Raw genomic sequence first — 6525 nt, forward strand, 5'->3', positions numbered from 1 at the left:
GACTTATCAGGACTTTTTATGCCACATAGTATGGCACAATGCCACTGTTAATTAGTACTGTTGATGACTCATCCTGCCTTAGGGGGTGTACAAAAGCAGAGCATGGAAGGAAGTTCAGTGGGAGCTCCCAGCCACTAAAGTCACCCTGCTTTTTTCATTCAAACTTGACAAAGCCAAAATTGGCTCGTCTTTCCACTGTTCCAAAAATCACCAACGCAAATGTGAAAATATTCTGGCTCTACCTTTTCCCTGATGTCCAACCTCCCACTCGCTCCTCGTCAGTGATATTTTTACATCTAACTTTAGATTTATTAAAGGACTAGACAGGACAATGCTGCTCAGCCTTTGCTGACAATTTTTCCCAGTGGCCACTCGTGGTATTGCATCAATAAATTCCCCACCGGCCCAACAAGCATTTTCCCCAATGAGCCACCATTATAAAAGAGACCTGTAAAACTGTTGACAGGACACCTCAAACTGCACACAAGGTCAGTTACAGCTCTTTTTATTATGAATTTTTGATCCATGGAGGATTTATATTTAAAAAAACTTTCCTCCAAGCTGAAAACGTGACTTAAAAAAATCTATGATATCATTACAACGTAAAGCTTATGGGCTGGATGGGTGTGACGGGCGTGAAGGTGAGATACACTTCTGCACATATTCAGTGGGCTGTACAACCAGGAAGGAAGCCCAGAAGCTAGAAAACGTTTTCAGCTTATGCACCAGGTGAGCAGTTCTCATTGGATTGAATGGATGCTTTACATACACTGTCTAGTTCCTTATAATATATCTGTGCATCTAACACAGTGAATTAAGGGTTTATTTCAACCAAACCAGAGCTGGTGATTGTTGGAAGAGTGGAACAATGAACCAAGACTAGCAGTCATTGCCAGCGGTTAAAACACTGAGGTGATTATCAAAATGCTCAAAACACAATACACAAAAAGACCAATAAACACTATTAACGATATGTACAAAACTAAGTGTGAAAAGTTAAGTAACTAACTTAAGGAAAAACACTAAACTCTAAATTTGTAGGTGAAGGTAACATTACTGTAGTGTTAATAGTGTCTTAGATAATCGCTAGCAATGTGTTAGCTAGCTAGCTACCATCATCATTTTCGTTCAAACGCCACAGAAACAAATAAATAAAAGTCACCAGAAACATCTTGGCTTGTCTTTCCACTGCTCCAACAAACACCAACTCTGTTTCTGTTTCTCTGATGTTTCTCTGATGTATGATCTCCTACTCATCCCTTCTCCTGGTGATATTTTCACATATTCAGTGGTGCATTAAGTGTTTATTTTAACCAAACCAAGGGGGTGATTGTTGGAACAGTGGGAAGACAAGCAAAGATGGTTTTGTTTGAACAAAGACAATGATGCTAATGGTTATCTAAGACACTGTGGTGATTATCTAATCAGAAACACTACATACAAAATGAATGGTAAATACTATTAATAATATGTACCAACGTAACTGTGAAAAAAGTAAATTTGTAGGTGAGGGTAACATTACTATAGTGTTAATAGGAAGTAAACAGATATGCAGCTTGCAAAACAAACATACAACACACTACATTTTCTTGAGTCCACCTCAACAATTGCTCCCTTTCCTCTCCTTAAAACACGTCCTCAGGCAGTCTAAGTGAGGATTAGTCTGCCCAGGTCTGTAAAACAAACACACCTACACTTCACTCAGTGTCAGTTCAGTTGTACCTCCGTGTAACAATATGAAATTACAGAATCAGATGGTGATAGGCTAATGGACGTAGTTGAACTGCTTGTAGATTTGTTGATTTTATTTTGACAAGCTAATTATTTTGAGAGTAGCTGACTACTTTTGAGTTTTAAACTTCAGTTTTAAAGTAGTTTCCTCGACACTTTCAGCTCATAATGTGCCCTGTTTTACTCCATCTAAGAAACTCTCACCTTATTAAAAATATATTAAGACCAAACTACACCCAGGAAACCCATCTTTAAGTCCTCGGGAGTGTTATTTACACACCTCTGCAGACTGACATCCATCTTTAGGACCTGAAAAACAACATCAGATGCATCACAGGGAGGTCAAGATTTAAAGTCCTGAAGGAACTTTGAAGGAAAAGGCATCAAAAGTGTTTTGCAAAAGGGAAAATTTGATTTTTGTTTCTGTAGAACAAAGGCTTTCAAACGAGGGCCACAGACAGTTTCGAGGAGGCTCAGAGAATGGAAATGAAATGAAAAAAATATTATGTTATCAAAAGGAGATCACACAGTATAGCCTAAATGTTTATGATATGGTTAAAGAGACAGTTTAGTGATACAGTTTTGGTGAATTTGACTGTTTTTCCCACTTTCCCAGAGTCAGAAACTAATAAATACCTTCAGGCAGACCTTTTTTTTGTACTTGGTGTTGTCTGAAGTTACATAAAATAGCTATACCTTGGTTGTTGAATAAATCAAATAACATAATCATAATCCCACACGCATTCAGGAATTGAGTGAAACTAAGCAAGTAAACTATGGGGGGAGCACATTTTTCCAAGCTTTGTCTTAGAAGGATGAAACATCATGTCATGTTATCATTAGACCTGTAATGATTAATCGATTAATTAGTTGAAATTTTCTATAATCGTTGAATTATGTCAGTAATTTTTCAATAAAGAATGTCAATCATTCGCTGGTTTCAGAAAATGAAAAGTCTTTGGACTGGAGTGACTGATGTCACTTTGGGTTCAGGTAAATTGGACATTTTATAGACTAAACGATTAATTGAAAAGTAATTGCTAACTATTTTTTATAATCAGTTAATTGTTTCAGCCATTTTTCAGACATTTCCTGTTCCCAGCTTCTTAAATGTAGAGTGAGTAGGATTTGCCACATCCCTCAGGATATAAAATACCAATGTTTTGAGTTGGTGAAGCATCCCAAGCACAGCAAAACAATAAGAAAAAGTGAGTAAATACAATCAGAGGGCGGGGTCTCTGCAGATACAGCCACTACCGCACATTCTACTGGGTCATAAGTGATGATTTCAAGGGATAATGTTTATGAGTCTATAGATTGTATTTTCAGGAAAATGTTGAAGATTATACCGTTAAATGTCATGAGTTGCAGCTTTTCTTTAGTGTTTGAGTTTTTGACTGTTGGTTGGACAAAAGAAGAAATCTGAAGACGTCACGTTGGGTTGAGCATTTCTCAAAACTTTTTGACATTTTATAATCTACACGATGAATCGGTTAATTAATTAGTCAGCCGAAAGACAATTAATTGTCAGCTGTTTTGATAAACTGTGTCAGTCATTTTTCCAGCAAAAATATCAGTCTTTTTTTTTTTTAATATTTCATAGATTAAACGATTCATTCATCATCATAGGCTGGAGGTTATCCCAGCTGACATTGGGTGAGAGGCGGGGTACACCTTGGAGAACTAATACAGCGCTGACACATAGAGACAAACAGCCACTCACACAATGTAGAGTCACCAATTTACCCATTAACCTGCACAGAGAGAACTTGCAAATTCTGCACAGCTGGCTGGGGGATTCGAACTTGGACCCTTCTTGCTGTGAGGCATCAGTGTTAACCACTGTACCACCATGCTGTGAACCGATGAATAATCAATTTATTGCAAAAATTATGGGTACACTCATCAACACTTAAAATATTTGGTAGTTTCAGTCTTTAGTTATTACTGGCTAGTTTTGACTTTAGCCAGTTTTCAATCTTTTAGAGCATCATGTCAGAATCCATTCATTTCATTTTGTGTAAATGCTCTCTACAGTATAAATTATAAGATTCGCTGTGTGTGATCTGTGATGTAGGATTTACACTGAGTGGAAAAAAAGCCTGCTGCTGTCCTTGGTACTCCCTGTGTCAGCACCAGGGACAGCTCCTCATTTCTCTCCACAGGTGAGTGTCTCGCTCTTCAGTGTGCAGAGCAGAGCTCAGCACAGCAAAAGCAAACAGAGCTTTTTATTCTTTTGCACAATGCGATGCAGCTACATTCAAACAAGAGGAGATTGGGCGCATTTGGCTCACATGTGCTTTTTCCCACCGTGGGCTTTTTGTCTGCACTGTCCCTTTTTTTTCATGTCTCGTTTTACAGGCTAAAGGGCGCTGTGTTAGGAGCTCGGATAATTGGAGGGGAACTCATTCAGCCTTGTCCCTACAAAGGCCTGAGATACACAACACAGGTTAAACCACTGCTACCTGGAGGATAAATCCTCACTTGGTATATTGGGTCTAATTTTGACAGGAAAACACTAATTATGTACCCAGTGCCCCAGCTCAGAGGTGGAGACTTCTTTTTTAATCTGGTTCTAATGGGTTCTATTTCACATTTTCCATAATAACTCACACAGCACTTGAAATACTCTAGTCATCGTTTAATATAAGAAACATATATGTGCAGTAACACAGTTCACATATTTTCACTAGTAATGAGAAAACTATGATATCTAATTTAATGCAAAAAGTCAGTGTTACAATTGCCCTCAACCACTGGGGGGAAAATAAACTGGATTTCAAATATATGATAGTATCCCCCCTGTTACAAGCACCTTGAGTCTCTTCTCCATTAAAAAGAAAGAAAGACATAAAGAAAGAATGTTTTGACCAAATACCTCAATATCGATATGGTGACAGTATTTTGGCATGACCAATGGTGCTTTCATCAGTAATTGTGAATATAATGACAGTCTGATAAATTCAGAAAATTACATCACTTTACTGTAATGCAACCTTTAAAACCAGGAAAAGACAACAGTTATGCCATAACACAATATAACAATATCCAAAATATGACTATATATCACAATATCAATATAATATCAATATACTGCTCAGCTCTAGTCAGGTATTAATAATCAAGTTGGTGATTTGATACCTGGCTTCTCCTGTCAACATGTCAATGTGGACATTCCTATGTGTAATGTAAAAAAGGGGGTAACACTTTATGGTAATGGAACATGAATTATCACGACTTCACGCATGAAAAAGCATGAATTCATTCATCTTGCAGTACTTCGTGAATGGATTGTACAGGGATAAACCATATTTCATGCATGACTTAACACAAAAAAATATACATTACTTAATGCAACAACCCTTGAAATGAAGTGGTGACCTGTCTGTCTTTTGGTCAGTTTGATGCCATATTCCTGTCTGTTTTTGTCCTAGACTCTCCTAAATGAAGAAGACATGAACATCATTAATAACTCAGAAATCACTGAAAGACCTCAGCTGTTGCATTGGTTCACTTATTGTTCTTGCATTAAGTCATGCATGAGATACTGTTAAGATAGATAGATAGATAGATAGATAGATAGATAGATAGATAGATAGATAGATAGATAGATAGATAGATAGAAGCAAGATTTGAGAATTGTTGTGACCAGAGAAGGACCTCTAATAGAATCCAACCACTGTGAACACTGACCATCTGCACTGTGCTGACCTCTGTACGTACACACATACCATACATACACACAGCTTATAAAGCTTATAACTATTATGTTGCTCTACCTCCTGCAGTTTTGCAGTTTTTGCAACATTCGTCCAGTAGTGAATATTAACACCTACAGCAGCTTGACTGTTTTTAACTGTCTTAGCAATTTCTTTTTTACGCTCTCCCGTAATTTTTGCACGATCTTGCTCTTTGTGTACGTCTTCAGGCCCAGCTTGTGACCCTGACCCGAGGAACACCCTGGGACCAAACAGACATCTTACATGGCTGCACACTAAATGCACTTTATGTGCACTATGTTGCACCATGGTCCCTGAGGAACGCATATGCAGAACAACCCCGTAAATGTGTTTTTTTAATTTCATAATTACTTTGGCAAAGTACTGTTTTGTGTTTGCTTTTACCATTCTTCACTTGTTTTGGCAATGTACTTTTTTTGGGTTGTTGTTTATTCTCAGACTTGCTTTGGCAATGTAAACCAAGAAAGCTCCTTTGAACTGAACTGAATAGAGATGACAGAGATGGATGGATGGATGGATGGATGGATGGATGGATGGATGGATGGATGGATGGATGGATGGATGGATGGGGCAAGACATACAGACAAAAACATCTGCTAAATCTATATAAAAAAAATGTATGCATTCCGAATCCCTCTGATAATTAAATTGGTTTCTCATTGATAACAATTTAAAGATTCGCCTTGATTTAAGCCTGTTTGGAAGTGGAGACTGGTGTGTCTATCTATGTAAACGAACTACAGAATCAAACAAAATCTTTAAATTGTTATTGATAACAAATCAATTGAATGATCACTTTGCCAGATAAAAGAGATATGAATATAAATGCATAACATTTTTCTTTACATTCTGTACATTTGGCTGATGTTTTTGTCCAACATATATTTTTCCAAATTGGTTTGCTCAGTGTCAAATCATCAAAGTATCCTTTTCTTGCTCAAGGGCACATTGATATGTTGACCACAGGCGCCAGGTATCAAACCACTAACTTCATTATTAATGGCCAACTGAGGCTGGGCAACATATCAATATTAAAACTATATATAACTGTATT

This window comes from Lutjanus erythropterus, chromosome 20 (genome assembly GCF_056507025.1).
Source record: "Lutjanus erythropterus isolate fLutEry1 chromosome 20, fLutEry1.hap2, whole genome shotgun sequence".
In the NCBI taxonomy this organism is placed as follows: Eukaryota; Metazoa; Chordata; class Actinopteri; order Lutjaniformes; family Lutjanidae; genus Lutjanus; species Lutjanus erythropterus.